Genomic DNA, 17,869 nt, shown 5'->3' with positions numbered 1-17,869 from the left:
ACGTGACGTGAACTTTCAAACGCATTTTTTTTTTCTTTTGTCCCCATTTCTATATGAACCGGCGTATTCTTCGAAACACTGATGACCGGGACCCGGTGGCTCCGCAGAATATCGAGCACGGAACCAAATTGCCAGAATTTTGTCTGCCCGTTTCGACCGTGCTCGGTTGCTGCCAAAGATGGAATTATATCAACTGGGAATCTACCTTGTAACAGTTGCAAAAGCACTGCCGCGCATTGCCGGCCTAGCAAACTATATATTGCAGCGGCGATAACCAAAAAATACATCCCCCTCGCGAGGGGCACGATCAAATGCACAGCATTTCCGAGGGGGTGCGCCGGCAAGTCGTATGGATTACGTATTGGTTGTTGGTTTTCTTGTTACACGCTGCACGTCATCAAATTTGCGGTGGGCTACAGCGGGGCGTCCCGGCAGCACGAGACGCGACCAGCGCTGCTGGTCTCTCGATCATAGTCTCGATCGCGGGACCTGTGTCGCCATCTTGCGGAGGCGCGTGACAACTTATGGCGGGTCTCTCGATCATAGTCTCGATCGCGGAACCTGTGTCGCCATCTTGCGGAGGCGCGTGACAACTTATGGCGCTTTCGAAACAAACCATAAATGAGTGAAGGATATAAGGCGCTATCGGTGCATCGAAATCCGTGTTGGTTGCGTGGCTCAATCGGTAGTGCGCCCGGCACTTGCCGTTCCGCCCGCGGCGTCATGGGTTCGAATCCGGGCGCCGGAAACTGTTGTTTCTTTTATAGTGTAGTGGCCTGGCTGCGGACTAGGCCGAACGCCGCGTGACATTGTGAGTTACTAAAATGCTATGCATTTAAAAGTTGGCCGAAACCATTACGAAACGACCGCCACTTCAGTGCGGCATGCCGTGCGCATGCGTTGACAGCCGCAAGGCAGCGTCGCTTGCGTTGATGCATGGTATAGTGGGACGGCAACGGGTACAACGACGATGAGGGAAAAACGGGACTGCGTGAACACGTTTAACGACAGCAGCGCCCCTACGTCTCAACGTTTTTGCAAGCTAGTTTTTGTTCGTCCGCATGCAGCGCCACCAGTGGCCTTCTATAGCGGTTTTCTTGATTGCTCGCCTTATGCGCCTGATGTACTAAATGAACTGTCGGTCAGACTGGCGGGAACGGTTACCAGTTTGGTTGTGGCGTGAAACTGCGGATTTCTTCATGTCCTCGGGCTGTATTTACTGTTCGACGAAGTGAAGTTTTGCCGGGAGGCGCAAAAAAGGTCAGTGCTGCTTATTTATGTTCTGGTAACGGTTGTTGTTCATTGACTTGTTCATCACTGCGTCCGATAAACGTGCCGCTCCGCTGCCTGTTCGATGCGAGAAACGTTTGCGGCCGTTATTCACTATAGCTTGTGTATTTGTGGGTCGGAGTCGGCTTGACATTTCTGACTGCATACGTTAGCTAGTGCTATTTAGAAAGTTGCTGGTGCGCGCATTTCTCGAGTCTGCATGTCCCCTTATGGTGTGGTGTTGCTTAGTTGTATATTGACGGTTGCTGTACCTGTCAGCGGCACTGAATCTTCTCGGGTTAGTCGCACGCTATTGTCTCGCGCGCACACACTGCACGGCTTGTTTGTCGGAGCGTCTGTCTTTAGCCTTATCGGTATTTTCAAACTTCCGTGTTAATTGCGTTGTGTTGTCTTCTGAGAGCCATACATTTACTGTGCTAATCACGCTATTCCGCCTAATGTTGATGTGCGTTCAAGACGTTGGCGGCAGCACTGCTTACGTTTATCTGTGCTCTGTGTGTAGTTGTTCCCCGTTTCTTACAATGCCTTCGATGAATTCAGATGGTCTATTTACACTAGTCAACTTTAGTTGGCTCCCTGACGTGTAGTGAAATGCAAGGGAAAGTGGTTGTCTGAGCAGCAGCGTAGTAACAAAACGTTCCTTTTGTGGATGGGAAGTCAGGTGTAAACACGGAGGAAGTGTGGAGCCGTTTCTATGCTGTCAATGTCAGTGGTAACCTGAGACCTCAGAATAATTACCCATAAAGCTCACGTGTGGACTATTAGAAGTTTTAACGTCACAAAGTAAGTTTAAAAATAATTCATTCCTGCCATTTTATGCTATCAATGTCAGTGGCAGCTAGAGAGTTGGAATAATTTTCGAAACGCTCAGGTGCAAAGTTGTTGAATCATGAGGTGCACCAAACATTAATGCATTTTAGTTCTCCTTTGAACGTAGAAATTATACTGCAAAAGCAGATTGCTACATTCTGTATTCATACTCTATGACCTGTTCAGAAAGAGTCTGTGGCTGACTGTGGAGACATTTGGCCCTCCACTGATAGGTTGTGACAAATGTTTTTGTTTCTCTGCAAAAAAAATGAAAACAAATTATTTCCATTCTTTACATGCTCCTGCGAAGTCATGGCTGTGGCATTACTGGCTGAAGACATCTTCGGCATGCTGAAGGGTCGTCGGGGAGAGTGCGGCGGATTATGAATGCCCTGTGGAGCTCATAAGCCACAAAAGAGTACCTTTTGAGTCGTGCATATTGTGCACATGTTCACCAGTTCGCATAGACCAAGGACAGGTGAGCTTAAAGTATGTTCAAATATTTTTATATCTCAAATTGTTTAGCAAGAAAAGATTACCAGGGCTTCCGCTGTAAAAAAGACATTCCACTTTCGTGGAACGAATCAGACATTGTTCAATATTTTCTCGTGCTCCCTGGGTAAAGCAAGGCATAAATTTATTCTCTGATATTTTTGTACTGTTTATTTTCTAGGCAATAGGGCGAAGATAGACCTAAAGCAGCTGTACAAGGAATGCATATGGCCATTTTAATTGTATTTGGACCCCTTCTTGGAAGTGTATCATCAGAAGGCAACACATTAAAGCTCTTGCATGGGATGAAATCATTGCATTCTACAAGTAACTACGCACTGCCATTTTTGGGTCTTTCATGGCGCGTTTTTAGGTAGTTTCTTTGTAACTAATGGTTTGAAACTTGAACTTCTTTTCAGTGACAGCTTGGCCTGTGGCTCAAGGTGACAGTAGGAGCTTTTCGGAACACGTTAGCGAAACTTTCCTGGAAGTGCACCCTGGCAGAAACACCCGGGTCTTAATTTTGGTTGGGTAAGCTGGCATTTTGTTTTTGCGGGACTCACTTTCTGGGGCTGTTCATCCTAATAAAATCTCACTGTTAACAAGTTATCGTGAACGCCAATATTGGCCATTGTGTTCACATTCCGCCTATAACGGATGCTTCAACAGTGGCCAAAAAAAAAAACACTATTTTGTATTTAGGTTTTGGTAAATATTTAGCTTTTACACCTTGAGAGTTGTTGCTGTGATTTGCCAGCACCACGGACACGCCCAACGTGGTTGCTGCTACAACAATACGGTGGCAAATGACGATTTAAATTTCCCGCTTTTAATACGCCCGTAGCACCAATAATACTCCCAAATACAGCCGTAGCATGAGTAATGCTTGCATTGGATTTTGACAGGTGGTTAAATAAGGGGTAATTTTTTAAGGGAATTGTTTAGAGCACAGAAAGTGTCGTCTGCAAAAAAATGTGCTATAGTTGTGATTTATAAGAAAATTGTGCAACAGCCTAGTTCAGCATTAGTCAGCTCAACTTCTGCCTCATACCACTACGAACCATGGAGGTAATACATATCGAGAGGGAAATATTTTAGGTGGAACTAATTCCCCCAAAAATTTCTGCCACAGTGCGATATTTATGATTTCCTATGAGTGGCCGTTTATTTCTTTGCGGTAGAAACATCGTTTAGCTGTAAGTTATATTAAGCCAGCCTCACTATAGCATTCTAGGGAGCACATTATACATTACATAGAACATTTTTTGCTGAGAGAAGGTGTGTAAAATATAATGCCGAAAGGTGATTATAGTAATTATTATTTGATTAATAAACAAAACCTCTCAAGGATAGAAAACCTTATATTCAGGATACTGAGGCAGCAAGGTGGGATACTTTCCATAATCAGGGCAATTTCATTGATTGTCTGTGGTGATATTGTTTAGCGCACTTTCACCTTTAGCAGCACTCCCAGAAAAAACGCAAGAAATCACTGATTTTAAACCAATTACTGTGTTATGAAAGGGCCTTAGCAACCCACTCATTTAAAGCAACCATGTAACAAAATATTCTTGTTTCCTTGAAGGTACATGAGGTGAGCAGTAAGTCTTCTCGAGGCCCGGTTATTCTGAGAGAAGGGACTGGCGCCATCAATATTGCCCGCAAGAAACACATCACGGATTCGCCGCCTGCATTGTCACTTCAGGATGTGGTCATCCTCTTCGCCGCATATGTCATCTTTTTCATCGTGTCATCATGTTCTTATGGTTGTGTGCCTTTGAAGAGTTCTTGGGACTTTTGCAGGGATTTGTTGGAAAGCATGATAAATTTGACAGTGGCCTGGTGTCATTTAGGTTGGAGTCTTTGTTGAAATACTTGAAGTGTTCAGTTCTACTTGGGATTTTAAATTATTGGTAGAGGTTAAAGTATCTCTTGAAAGGCATGAAGGAGGTCAGATGAAAGGCATGAAGGGGGTGAAAACAGATGAAGAGGTTTAAGTTACGGGCACATGCAAGTTTCATGTGAACTGAACACTGAAGTCGTGCCTTATTTTTCATCATTGGCACAATGCGCAGGCTGTATTTGAATCTATAGTGGGTGTTAATGTAGTTCATGGCACCGCATTGTAACGTCCTATTATTCAAGTGTAGCTCATGAGATTTTTTTTCGTGGCAGTGCTGCTGCTGATGCAAAAGTGACTGTGCTTATTTACGCAGATGGCTTGTGCCTTCATTGATAAATTTTAGTACTGTAAGTGAGCTGACACCCATGCCGTAGAAGAATTTAAAATGTGCTTATTTGGCTTGAACAAGTCCTCTCCTTTGAACAAAGTTGCATTTCTTGCTTGGCAGATGCAGGGATTTGGTCACAATTACACTGACAGCAAGACAGGAGGGTTTTTATAGCACGCAACTGTAAATTTTACCTAAGGTAAAACGTTGAGGCTGGAAAAAATGCTTCAAGTCTGCTTTGTAAAACTGGTCCCCTGTATGATTCAACGCTGGCTTGTTTGCTTCTTAAGGATGTCTGACTTGTTCCCGCTTGAATTGATGACGTATATAATTAGTCTGCTTGTTAAATTTTATTATGTGTAACATGCTTCCAGCTACCTGGTTTGCAAAATTATATAAGATTCACGCTAGCTTTTGTGAGATTTCCTGGGATGAATTATTTTAAACAACTACAAATTGTTTGGTCAAGTAACGTGCCTTAAGTCAAAGGCCTTTTCAGGACGCTCATAAAGTCTATTTTGCCTACAAATAGCTTGATATTACACTTACGTCTGGTGTCAGGAAACTACTATCTTTAATAATCATGTTTTAATTGTGGCATACTGCCGCATGTGACCTCTCGTGTCAAAATGTTTTATCGTTAATCTTGGCTCGAGCGTTGTTTTCCTAAACTCTTGCAATGCACTGTTGTAGGTTTCTGATAATACAACCGTGTATGGCTTGTTTTTAGGCCTTGCCTTTCCCTACAATTTAATAGCAAACTGCATTTTCCCAAACAGTTATGCGTAAACACAGTGTGGCAAGCGCAAAGAGTAATGCCGCCTTTGAATTACCTTGGTTTTTCTGATAAGACAGCATATTTGATGCTCACTGTTGTATAATGTCTGTGTCAGTGCCGCGGTAGACGCACACGTCTATTTATTTATGAAGCGGTCGGCCCTAATACCGTCTTTATTAACCATGTTTTTGAGTAAAAGTGAATATGTGAAAATGCCACTTGGAGCCTAGTGTTATCGTTATGGTATTTATTCCTTGTACGTTGGTCATTTTCTGTGCAATTGAAAATAGACAGCTAGTCAAATCTGGAATGTATGAATACTAACACCCAATAAAGTTGTATAGTATGTTGAAAAGCAGTGTGTGAGTCTTAGTAGTTTGTTTCGTGCGTATTTTAATGCAAGTATATTGTTTCTTTTATATGCAGCTGAAACCCAGCACAGGATTCTGCGGGTGAAGCCAAAGAGGGTGTGCCGCTCTAGGTGCCTCAGACCAACTTTTATATAGAACTGTGCTCCGATAGGCAACTGTTGGGAACTGTCAGGGACCACACTGCTGCGGTGGTTTCTTCTTTCCAATTGTTGGTATCACTGCGGGTCATATATCAAGGCTGTGTTAAAATGGTGCTTGCGGTTTCCTGCTGATACCAATGCATCCGCCAGCCTGGCATATGACCTCGGTGTATACCGACAGGAAAGCAGAAATATTGGAGAAGTGGAGTCCCATAGACAGCTTCCCAATGCCTATAGGAACACCGTTTTATATAAACAGCTGGTCTGAAGGTACCTGGAACGGCGCATCGGATAAATTCCATAATTATTTTACATGGATCAATGTTCCAGTAACTTAAACTACCCTTTTATTTGGAACAGTGATCCGCATACTTTTATTTGGAACACCGATCCACATAATTTAGTTGCAAAAATATGTGGTGCACTGTTCCACTTAATTTTCAGGATATGTGGAACACGGTTCCAATTATATAACTGGAACTTTTTTGCAAAAAAGTTCCAGTTACTAAGTGGATCTTACGTGGAACCAGATTAAGAGTGTGGAGAACAATGTACTCAAAGTAAATATAAATTAACAAGTGTAAAAGGTGCTAACAATCGCTCGTAAGCAAGTCACCGTAAAAGTAGACTGACATATATTAATGTAATTGTAGTAACCTGTACTTAAGTATCAAGGCAGGTACATAGGAACACGTGTTTATTACAGGCGTAAACCGAGTTGCACACAAAATAGAACATGTCCACGTACTAAACTTGGCTTTTTATTTGCAATTAACTGATAGTGATGGCGTGTTAGAGCACTAATTTTCGGCTTTTTTTTATAACACCTCGATGATCTCCCTTTCAGTGCAGTTCCTTGCTCTCCTGAGAAAGGTAGTCTCGTCCAGGTGTAGAGTGCAAAGCCCCACCACAGCGCTTGCAGTGGCCTGCCAGGTGCCCGCCCATGTTGCTGCTGACTGCCAGCCGGTGCCCTCGCACACGGTCGTTGAAGAACAGTCTTGTTTCATACACTTTGCCGCAGTTTAGGGGAATATTGCGCATGCATCGCTACCGTAATCGGTGTAGCGGGTGGCGCACTTCTTGGAGCATATTTCCGGCAGCTTATTCGCGATCACAGGGCAAATCTAGGCCACCTTGCATAGAGCGGAAAACACAGTCCGCACATTTTATCTGGCCGCGACTTTCTTCAGGCTGTGCGAAAGCCAACTTACGTACGGTAATACGTGCGTATTCATTTTATCGTTTTTCTCTTGCACTTTTCCCTGTGTTTTATATTCTGCAGGAGGATTTCACACACGCTCGTAATAACGGACGGAGGAAATGGAGTGGCTTCCAAGTGGCCTATCTTATTACTGAAAACTGTGACGGTATTATGCTCGCATGAAACTGGGGCAAGTGTTAGCTCTTCCCGCCTTGATCACTCCAGAATGTGCGCTGTCAATTGGTGAAAGGCTTTTCTTAGTCAGTAGGTCATACGCACATCCCAAGTTTGTCTTAGCGGAACTAAGATGAAGGTCCAGAGCTGGAACTGAGTTATCGTGCGGACATTCCCGGGTGAAATCTATAGTCCACCAGATTGTGTAATGAAGGTTATGGATATTTTGGTAGTCTAAGCTTTAAAAACGCAATCTGTTCATTGACATTTCTATCAATACTGACAACATTACAATTGATGATTTTGTTTGGCATTGATGCGTGTGTCAATGAGTGAAAAATGCATGTCCCACAATACCGGAGCTACAGCAGAGCCGATGCAGATACTGGCTTTTTGACCTTAATGAGGAACGTTAAAACGCATCATGGTGGGCTGCCAGTAGAACTAAATAATTTCTACAAACTGATCAATTATTCTGGCAGTCAACTTTACCCGACGCTTCGGTAGCCTCACGAATAGCGTTAAACAAGCCACGCTGGGACACGGAATAAAATTAACCTTGTGCGTCACACGAAGAACCAGTTGTTATCTTGCACCAGTGCCGTTGAGCTCCGCACCAAGAACAGGTCCTGTACTACCAGATTGCTGAAATTTCGCTGCAGATAATTGATAACCTCGTCTTTCCAAGTTCCTTTCTCGGGCACGATCATCTGGCTAATGTGTCTTGCCGTGAGAAAGGCTTTGAGGCTACACTTCCCAGACTTGCTGAATCACTTCGGAGGTCCTCCGAATTCCCATCCTTTGGAAAATGGAGGCCCAAGCACTTGTGCTTCTCAGGTATGGCGTACGAGGGTTTAAAACTCTTCTGTATCGCCTCGCAGATTTTTCGCGTCGAACATTCCCTGCGGCATTAAAACAAAACCACTCTCCTTGCCTACTTCAACGATGGCAATACCTTCACGTTTCAGGAAATTCACAATGTCCTCAAACAGACTCGTCACAAGCCCCGCGTGCATCCGCCCCCTTACTTTCGACGTCCCCAACGGCGGGAGAAGTCATCGCCATTGCAGTGACCATGACCCACAGTTCCCATCTTGAAACAACTATTATACGTGACTCTAAATCAGCCATCCTAAATGTTCTCTACGGAAGTTATTCCCCTCCAACATTATCTGTCCTTCGGAATGTACAGAACATCCGATCTCGCTCTTGCACTCTCGTCTCGGCTCGCGCACATACCGCGCTACCTGTAAACTCAGCGGCCCGCGAAACTGCTCGAGCTTTGGTCTTCCGTGTACTCGATGGCGTCGCCAATGACAGTGATGTATTCACCCTGCGTGACAGGCGGCACACATACGGGTACATCTTCGCCCATTACCGTTTGGAGCGTAGCGCTTTTCCACCTCCTCACCCATCTCTAATCCGACCCTTCTATCGCCAGCTCCAGACCCGGTCCCTGCCCACTCCTGCTATTATGTCCGCGATCTTTCCTGACGTCTACTTAGACGCATGTCCGCATTGTTCTGCTCCTCACGCATCGCTATCCCACCCCACTATCCAAGTCACCGATCCCTTCCCACCCTTCTTACCAAACATCCGACTTCAAGAAGACCTGGCCCGCTTGGCCGCCGGCACCGGACCCTCGCTCAAAAGGGGCCCTGCTGGGCGATGTACGACGGAGAAGACGTCGCCGGCCTAATCTCCCCGGCTGTGGCCAAATAAAGCTAGTCTGTCTGTCTGTCTGTCTGTCTGTCTGTCTGTCTGTCTGTCTGTCTGTCTGTCTGTCTGTCTGTCTGTCTGTCTGTCTGTCTGTCTGTCTGTCTGGCGGCCGGGACCCGTGTCGTTCGATTATCGGCCGCGGCGGCCGGTTTTCTGATGGAGGTGAAAAGCGAAAACACCCGTGCGTTCGAGATTAAGGCACACGTTAAACACCCTCAGGTGGTCAAAATTAATCTGGAGCCCTCCACTACGGCGCGCTTCATCGCCTGTGTAGCGTAGGCGTGTTAATACTCATAATCAATTATTGTTTGAAGGTTTATTGTAAAATATAGCTAGCACATTGAAATACAATAATTGATACATACAGAAGGAGGTCCCAGAGTGAAACACTGTCGGGGGGACCTCCTGTAACAACGTTATAGGGTACAAAAATTCACAGAGGTGTAGCAGCATTCCATTGCGGTAGTGTATTAGAAATTATACAATAAAAAACGAAAACATGGCACAGAAAAAAAAACATGGCGCCGGGTAGGTTGTGTGAGTTGTTCAGGCAGCGTACAATGCTTGCATAATAAATACCACACACTGATGCGTTAAGCGCTGTGATCCGAATAGCTGTCAAAGAAAAAAAGCTTTTTAATCTACAGTGAAAGGAACTATAAAGGAGCGAGACAGTTTATTTTCAACCGGTATTGTGTTCCGGAATGAAATGCCTGAAAACAGAACTGTTTCTTTGCCGTAACTGGTGCGTGCTTTTGGAAGGAGGAGGTTATGAAGCTCAGAAAATCTAGTAATGTTCCGATGTGCCGCACGTTTCGCACTCCACCCTTGCTGCCACTCCTATTAAGTACGAGTAAGCATTTGTGAATGCCACGTTTTATGCGAATGCCCAGGCTACTCGCCTGCAAGGAAGAAGCTGTCAGCAGCACTGAGGAACTTAGACTCTCGGCGGCCATTTTCGGAGGAGAAGATTCTGTGCCACTGGCCTTCTCAGTCATCCGCTCAGAAGGCGACTAAGGAACTATTACGTTTTCTACGGGCGACGAACTTGAACACTAGGCTATAGACTGAACGCCTCTAGTGTCAATCACTGTCAGTGCCTCAGTGCTGGGCATACGTGTCTGGTCCTACTTTTCCTCTTTTTTTTTTCCTCTCTCTTTTTTGCCCATTTCCCCTTTCCCACGTGCAGGATAGCAAACTAGGCTCTAGCCGGGTTAACTTTCCTTCCTTTCTTCTACATTCTTCCTTCCTTCCTTCTAGTAATGTTAGAGTTTGTGAGGGGATCATGGGGAAAGCCATCAATGAAGATGACATAAGAGCGCATTAGATAGATCAGTAGTCCTAACTTGAGTAGCACTAAGCGTCTGAGTGGAAGGATTTTTAAACTGTTGTAAATGGAATATGTAGGTGCCGTGTATGTGCTGAAGCTGATTATGCGAATAGTTTGGTTTTGTAAGTGCTCAATCCCAGATAGATGCGCTTGTTAAATGTTTCCCCATGATGAAATGCAATATGAAATGGGACTCTGAACGGAGGCAAGGAAGGAAGAAGAAAAAGAAAGGCCGGGAGGTTAAACAGGTGCAGAGCCCGGTTTGCTGCCCTGCACTGGGGGAGTGGGGTTCAGAGGATAAAAGAGAGTGCGGGAGAAGAGTAAGAGGTAGGAGTGGGAAGGCGGGCACTCTAGTCCCGTTTTGGGCACTATGTTCTTTCATGCAAGTTTGTTTCGCTCAGGAAACGTAAAAGAGCTTTCGTCGCCTTCTGCGATGTCGATGGTAAATATCGATGGCTTAGGATAGTTTCTACTGTAAATGGTCGATTGTCCAATCGGCTGAGCGCGGTGCAAGCACGCTCTCCGACGAGTATTCGGGGCAGCGACACAGCACATGCTCTTTAGTCTCTTCCGCCCCACAGGCGTCACATTTGGCACTGGTGGCCATCGCGATGAGGAAAGGGAGGCTTTCGTGAAGGCCACTCCTAACCACATGTCCTACAAAGTAAAGTCGACTGGGGTCGAGACAGCCCATACGGAATACGGCGCTGAAGAAAAGGATCTTGAATATACAGACGGGGATTCGAAAGTAAAGCAAACGAAGTATGGGAACAGGGAAATTAAAACGTGATGGTAACAAGACACGAATACCAAAGCATATCTTCTTAGTGAGTGATTTAGCATGCAGATTAAATATTAAATAGGGGCGTAAGGCAATTCCCAGAAATACAGCAGATTTTGATCAACAACAATACAGCAGATCTTGATCTTGAACAGATCAAATCTGTGGGTTAGTGTCTCATTCTGTGCGTAGTCGGCAGTCGACTAAATCACTAATAGGTTGTTCTCGGACTTGTTCACAAGCATGGCTCCTACAAGTTGTGTCGTTCACAAGTTGTCCGTAAAAGATAGTCTACAATCGTCGCTAAGCTTAGAAAGTGGAGCTCTATTTCATTTGCAAATTTGTTTGCGCCTGTAATGCAAGCGCAGTCGGCTGCATCGCTGTCTATCAACTCTGACAATCATTTGGTTACCAGTGGTTGTTACCACATTTTATACTTGTTCATTTGTTTTTACTTCGAATACTTTGAACTTAAGTTTTTTATATAAGATTGCGTGGTTTCTGTTGAATAGGCAGTTGGAAGTTGGCGACTTTTATATCGTAGGGTTGTGTTTCAGTCTCTCACTTTTTGTTGTTTAGTGGCTTTTAGTGGCGCGAGGACGTCTGTGGCCAAAAAGCGCCATGTTTCAACTCTCACTTCGTCCACGTCTCTTGGGTGCCGTATACCTTCTACCCGTAAAACATTATGGGTAGCATTTTTGCACTATAAAGGGACACATGACAAACGCAAACAGAGTATTGATGTGTATTCTAAAACAAAGGGCTTAGATGGCGAGCTGTCTAAAGGATGTGGTTTCATCGGAAGGGCAGAAATCAACGCGGAAGGTCAGAAGCCATAGGAAGTGCAAGCAAGGATTCTCTTTAGTCCAGTACTGCTCATACTTTACACAGAAGGGACAGGAAAGAAGCTAAAAAGAGTCAGGTAGGGTTCAACTTAACCCATAGTGGGTAAGGAAAAAGGTATAACATAGTATTCAGAGGATTCTATAGGCAAAGAGGTAGATCATTGCATTCCGAGGATGCTATGCGACATTGTTCTTTGGCTGATAACTGCACAGATATGCAACTACCGATAACTGCATAGATAACTGCACAGATATGCAACTACCAGGCCAAGAAGCCACAGACCTCGGATAAAGTCCAGTACTGAAAAATCGGAAAGTATGGTTTCTAATGACAATAGCGCAGGGGCAGTGTCAATCCAGCAGGATTAAATACCAAGAGAGAGAGAGAGAGAGAGAGAGCTCTTTAATGTGGGCTGGAGAGGTCAGCTCTGCTAGCGGCAGTGCTTGCTACGCCAGATGGGGATGATTACAATGCAGTGAAGTGAATGTGAGAAATCGGGAAAGCAGCAATAGAGAGAAAACAAAAGTTCAATAAAAATGACACGCAATGTAGTGCAAGGAAAAAACTCGAAATAAAGTTAAGCAAAAGACAAGAAAAATTGACCGAATGGAGCCCAGGAACGCAGAGCGCCTAACAAGGAAAAGGAATCAAAGCGTACACAACGACGCAAACGCGTACAGACGTAGCCATGCACACAATGGAAAAATTATTACAAAGTTTTGTCCAGTCCAGAATCTCGCAGAAAACGCAGAAGAATCTTCGTCCCTAAATATGAGTCATTGTTGTTGTCCCAGGGTCCAAGAAAGTGACACAACTGAAGGCTTGCTCCGCGTCGAACACGAGACAGGCAGCTCGCCGCTGTAACTCGCGCAGCGGAAAATCGCGGGCATATACACAACAAGTGCTCGGTAGTCTCGCGCACAGCGCACGTGGGGCATAGTGGTGAATCCTCCCACCCTATTCTGAACTTGAAGCTTCGGGTGTAAGCCACGTTGAGACGCAAACGATGCAGTACACCTTCAGACGCTTTGCTTAGGTCGGGTGGAACACAGAATTTACAGAAAGAGCCAATTAAGCAACCCAAATATTTGGGGGTGTGGATAAACGAAGAAAAATCTACTGAAGTAGTAACAAGGAAGCAAAACGCGGGTAATTGAAGTGTAGAACGCTATGTTTACAGCAAAACATAAATACGAACTAGTGCGAGGAATCTGGAAATGCGTATAGATTAAAAGCCTCCCATTTGAGAACAACGTATCAGGGATTTATACACCCCCCCCCTAACACCCCCCCAACACCCACCCAGAAGGACTTTGACACCCCCCCAAAAAGATTCCAGAACCACAAGCACCCTGCCTAGGTATTTATACAACACCCCCCCAAACATCCCACCGACACCCCCCAAACTCGAAATTCTGCATAAACCCCTGCAACGTATTCTGCCTGATGTCAGACACACTATCAGGCCTATAGATGCAAAGCGAGTAACGGTAGGCCGTTCCGTTTTAAGGGCACATGGTAAAACAATGAACGAAGCAGTACAGAGAGAGATGGGTTGGGCGTCGTTGGAAGTTTAAGAAGCTCAGAGTAAAACATGTTTTCAGGAGACGTTAGGAACTATGGATTTGCGTAAGTGGAAACCTAAAGTGTTTAGGTACCAGCATCAAAAAAAAAAAAAGGAAAACGTGGACACGCAGTTGGAAAGAAAGACTAAAACGCTAACAATGAAATATGTAAACAACAGTGCAGAAGAAAATACAGCCAAGACAACAAAAAGGACGCAAACCAAGCAGAAACAAACAAATAGAGGAACAGAAATGACTTCGAAAACATCGTTAGAGATGCACAGGGCAGAATAATGTTGTCTCAGATAGGAACACATTTACCGTAATTCCAAAGGCAGTGCTCTGCTTTTTGAGGCTAGAGCGGGTCGCTTGAGGACGAAACGCTTTTTGGTTCGGTATGCCCAAAATGATGGTGCGTGTGTGTTCTGCAAAAATAAACGATTAGACACATTTTTCCAATTCACGGGTAGGAAATATGCCCCTTCCCGAAGCCATAAGGTTTAAAAGTAATAGAAAAAAAATTCCTCAGGGCACTCAGGTCTGCTTGCGTGCAAAAAAAAAAAAAAGGCCAAAGGCTGGCGATAACAACTTCTCTGCTGCCAAATCGCATTTGCATCGCTTTCTTCGCTTTCGCTTTGTTGTATTTAGGCGCAAATAACTGCATCCGCCCTATTTTCTGCTACACCGTATATGCCTCTCTGTCATCGCTTTCGTTTCTTTGTCTTACGACCCGAATTACGTCCGCAAGCAGACTGGCACGTGCCACAGCATCCCTAGAATAAGGGTTCTGATTCATTGATTGCAGGGGTTAACGCGCCGACGCAACACAGGCGATGAAGCGCGCCGTAGTGGAGGGCTCCGGATTAATTTTGACCACCTGGGGATTTTTGACGTGCGCCGAAATCTCGCGCACACGGGCGTTTTTGCTTTTTGCCTTCATCAGAAAAGCAGCCGCCGTGGCCGGGAATCGAACCCGCGACCTCGTGCTCAGCAGCAGAACGCCTTAGCCACTGAGCCACCGCGGCGGGTGAATAAGGGTTCTGCGTGGCTAGTGGGCACCTGTTCTGCTCACGTGCCGTCACGTTCAGGTCTCACGCGGCACGATAGAACTTTAACGTTTCCACTTCATGGTTTTGGGAATTTTGTGTAGCAGGCCCATTGCCCCTCAAAGCTCCCGTTACCGGGTCAATGTCGCTGGGGTGGATGTGCCACGGAGAAAGGAACATCAACAACGACGATTTTTGTCCTGCGCTGACAACGTGCGCACGTTGGTATGGCACCGGGCTGCTACTCTGCAGACTCGGGTTAAAATCTCGTCGGGTCACACATGTGGTTTTGTATATATTTACTATTTACCGCCGCGGTAATTTTCTTGACCGGACCACAACAACAACAACAATAACAAAAACGACTCTTTGTCACCGGATGGGGCACCTACGGCTCTCGACTTGAAAGTGTACTAGAGACGATTACAAGAAAAGTGTAATACGGGGAGCCGAAAGGCAGGAGGAGTATAATTATATAACGTGGTAGGCCAGCTTCAGTATAAGGCAATCCCGTGGTTCAGCTTCACCTCAATGGGATCGATTGACCAACCCATGCCACCACACAAGCGAACTCGTCGAACGACAGAAACGGGCATGCCATTTAACTAAAAAAATTGCTGTGGTTTAGCTTTGGGTAACCCTAGTTGATAGCGAAAGCTTCACTGCCCTGGCTCCATTGTCGAGGTGTGGAGAGGTGCTGTTTCGCAATGATGTACAGACATGTTTGCAATGAATGCACTGTTTATTCATCATCTTTTTTCGCCTCGCGGCGTTGTTTAAGCCTCGCCGCTGTACGAGCGACCTCAGCTGGATGTTCGTCTTCCTCCATCGCACACGGCTCTGCGCCGCACATGTCCTCCTGGCCTTCCTTCGTGGCGCGCACTCATCGCTTCGGCGGCGGCCTCCTCGCCTTCCTCCGCCAGGTGGCGACACGGGTCCCGCGCACGTCTCCGTTCCCTCCTCGCCTATCTCTCCCCTGCCGCCTATATCTCCCAGGCATCGGTACGCTGCCCCACGCCGGGCGCTTGAGGAAGGGGATGTGGTTTGACCTCTAGCTCTCAAGGGCAAAACTGGTCACCCCGAGAAGACTGCCCGAGCAGCACGGCACATAGCAACAGCTGGAGACGGTCGGGAGAGCCATTGTCCTGCAGCGGCCAAGTGGGGAAAGCTTTTTCGCGGTCGCTTTCAGAATTGATTGATTGATTGATTGATTGATTGATTGATTGATTGATTGATTGATTGATTGATTGACCTTAGCACTTTTCTATCGGGGTGATGACGCGTAATCTTACCGATGAAGCGAAAGTGTCAGTGCTATATTGTTCAAACAAAATTTTGTTCTTAACAGGTGGTACACCCTAATACAATCATGCGGTTCAGCTTGACCACAATGCACTCGATTAGCCAATAAATGCAGCCAACAATACAATTTCGGCGAATGGTAATGTCGAAGCATACGATTTTGTGGTGTAGTGGCGTATTTCGCAGAGTGTGCGAACTTCTTTTGCACGGGAAAATGATGTGGTGTAGTGGCGCCCTCTAGTGGAGCGCCCGCTCACTGTGGGCGCTTGGTTGTGTTAATTGTAACTAGATGTCGTTGCTGTGGTCGCACGTGACGGGTCACGTGCGTATGCGTCTAGGTGTCGTCTTGTCGAACAATAAACGTTCTCTTTGGGCTCTGGTCTTGGTGCGAGCAGGCCGCACTCTTTCTTCTTGGGCTTGTGCGTGGGCCCGGCGCGCTGAGCCTTCGCTCCCGTCGCCGCCGAGGCCGCTCGCCGTCGCCCACGACACAACAGATTTCACTCAAGTTCGGCCTGCGCTGTGGCATCACGCAGGGCAAGCCCGAAATTCTTTATTGCGCAGTGCCACAATGTAGATCACATTTTTGTAGCACGTCCAAATCAGCGGCCATTTTCCCATAGGCGAAAATCGTTTTTATTTATTTTCAGAATAAACAGGTAAGTACCGTTGTTGTTCCCGGTGTCAAACAAAATAGACCACAAAATGCGACCTTTGTGTGAAGTTTGAGCGCGAACAGAGCGGCGGATCGCTCAGGAAATTTTTTTAAAGTGTTCCAGTTATCGTCGCAACACCCTGTATAAAAATGCTCACTCCTCACTATTACGTCGTAGCTCAGATACGTTCCCGGTTCACTCGTCGCAATCTGACACTCCGAACCCCCCCCCCCCCCCGGACAACATGCGCGGACTGCCATTTTGATGTTTTACGAGCCTTGGCCAGGCTTGGCTACGGAAGTGGTGGTGGTGGTGGTAACACGCATTTAAGTGACTGCATGAAGTCGCACGCGGGTGCGATTCGTCCCTACTAGATGGCCCTATGTTACTCCATGCTATCACCATGACTGCATGAAGTCGCACGCGGGTGCGATTCGTCCCTACTAGATGGCCCTATGTTACTCCATGCTATCACCATCATCACTGCGTTTACAATGGAAGTTTCACTTCAAAATGCCGGAAGTGCGTGTTTGCCATTAAAGCACCACCGCAAAAATAGCACGCGCTCTCGTCGTCATCGTGCGCTTCAAGCTTTGAGAACAACGTTGAACTTGCAACAGTGAATTTTGTTGTGTGTTGATAGCGTCGCAAATACGGGCGGCGCTTTCCCTTCAGGAAAAGCTTGACGTACTAAACGCAGTACTAAAACGCGGAAGAGAGTCGACATAGCTAGGGACCTCGCATTGCGCGTGTGGTGTTTTCCAGCGATCGCAAAAAGCGGCAATCCTACATTCTCGAGTTTTTTGAGGTTCGAAAGCCAAAGTTGCAGAAATACATGGTTGCAAGTCAAAGCTACGCTGTTTTCGTTCATTTTCGAACGTTTCCTCACTGCTGCGTTTTCCTGGTTGTTACGTTTTGTTTTCCCGGTCCGGTGAAACACGTATGAACGGGGTTCCACTGTATATATTTTTATTCTTCGCAGCTAGAGAGCTCGGTTATTCTCGGCATATTTTCACCCGGCCGATTCAGAAAGTGTCAACACTTCGCATTCGGCGTCGATATATTTTCCTTCAAACGCCCAGCCACGTGGGCACGGCTTGCTTCCGATTGCCCCATTCAGGAGCCCAAATTGCAGAGCGG

At 46.0% G+C, this 17,869-nt stretch overlaps 1 long non-coding RNA gene across 1 annotated transcript; it reads left to right on the top strand.

Moving 5' to 3' along the window:
- The first annotated feature begins 509 nt into the window (after window positions 1–509).
- Window positions 510–5,883, top strand: LOC144170682 (uncharacterized). The gene is made up of 4 exons (XR_013322656.1): window positions 510–1,260; window positions 2,411–2,919; window positions 3,012–3,123; window positions 4,178–5,883. It is a non-coding gene; the product is annotated as an uncharacterized LOC144170682 (long non-coding RNA).
- Window positions 5,884–17,869: the final 11,986 nt, after the last annotated feature.

This window comes from Haemaphysalis longicornis, unplaced genomic scaffold (genome assembly GCF_048455015.1).
Source record: "Haemaphysalis longicornis isolate Haplotype H1 unplaced genomic scaffold, Haemaphysalis longicornis Haplotype H1 scaffold_1, whole genome shotgun sequence".
NCBI lineage: Eukaryota > Metazoa > Arthropoda > Arachnida > Ixodida > Ixodidae > Haemaphysalis > Haemaphysalis longicornis.
Note: the sequence above shows the minus strand (reverse complement) of the source record. Positions and strands in the feature narration are given on the sequence as shown.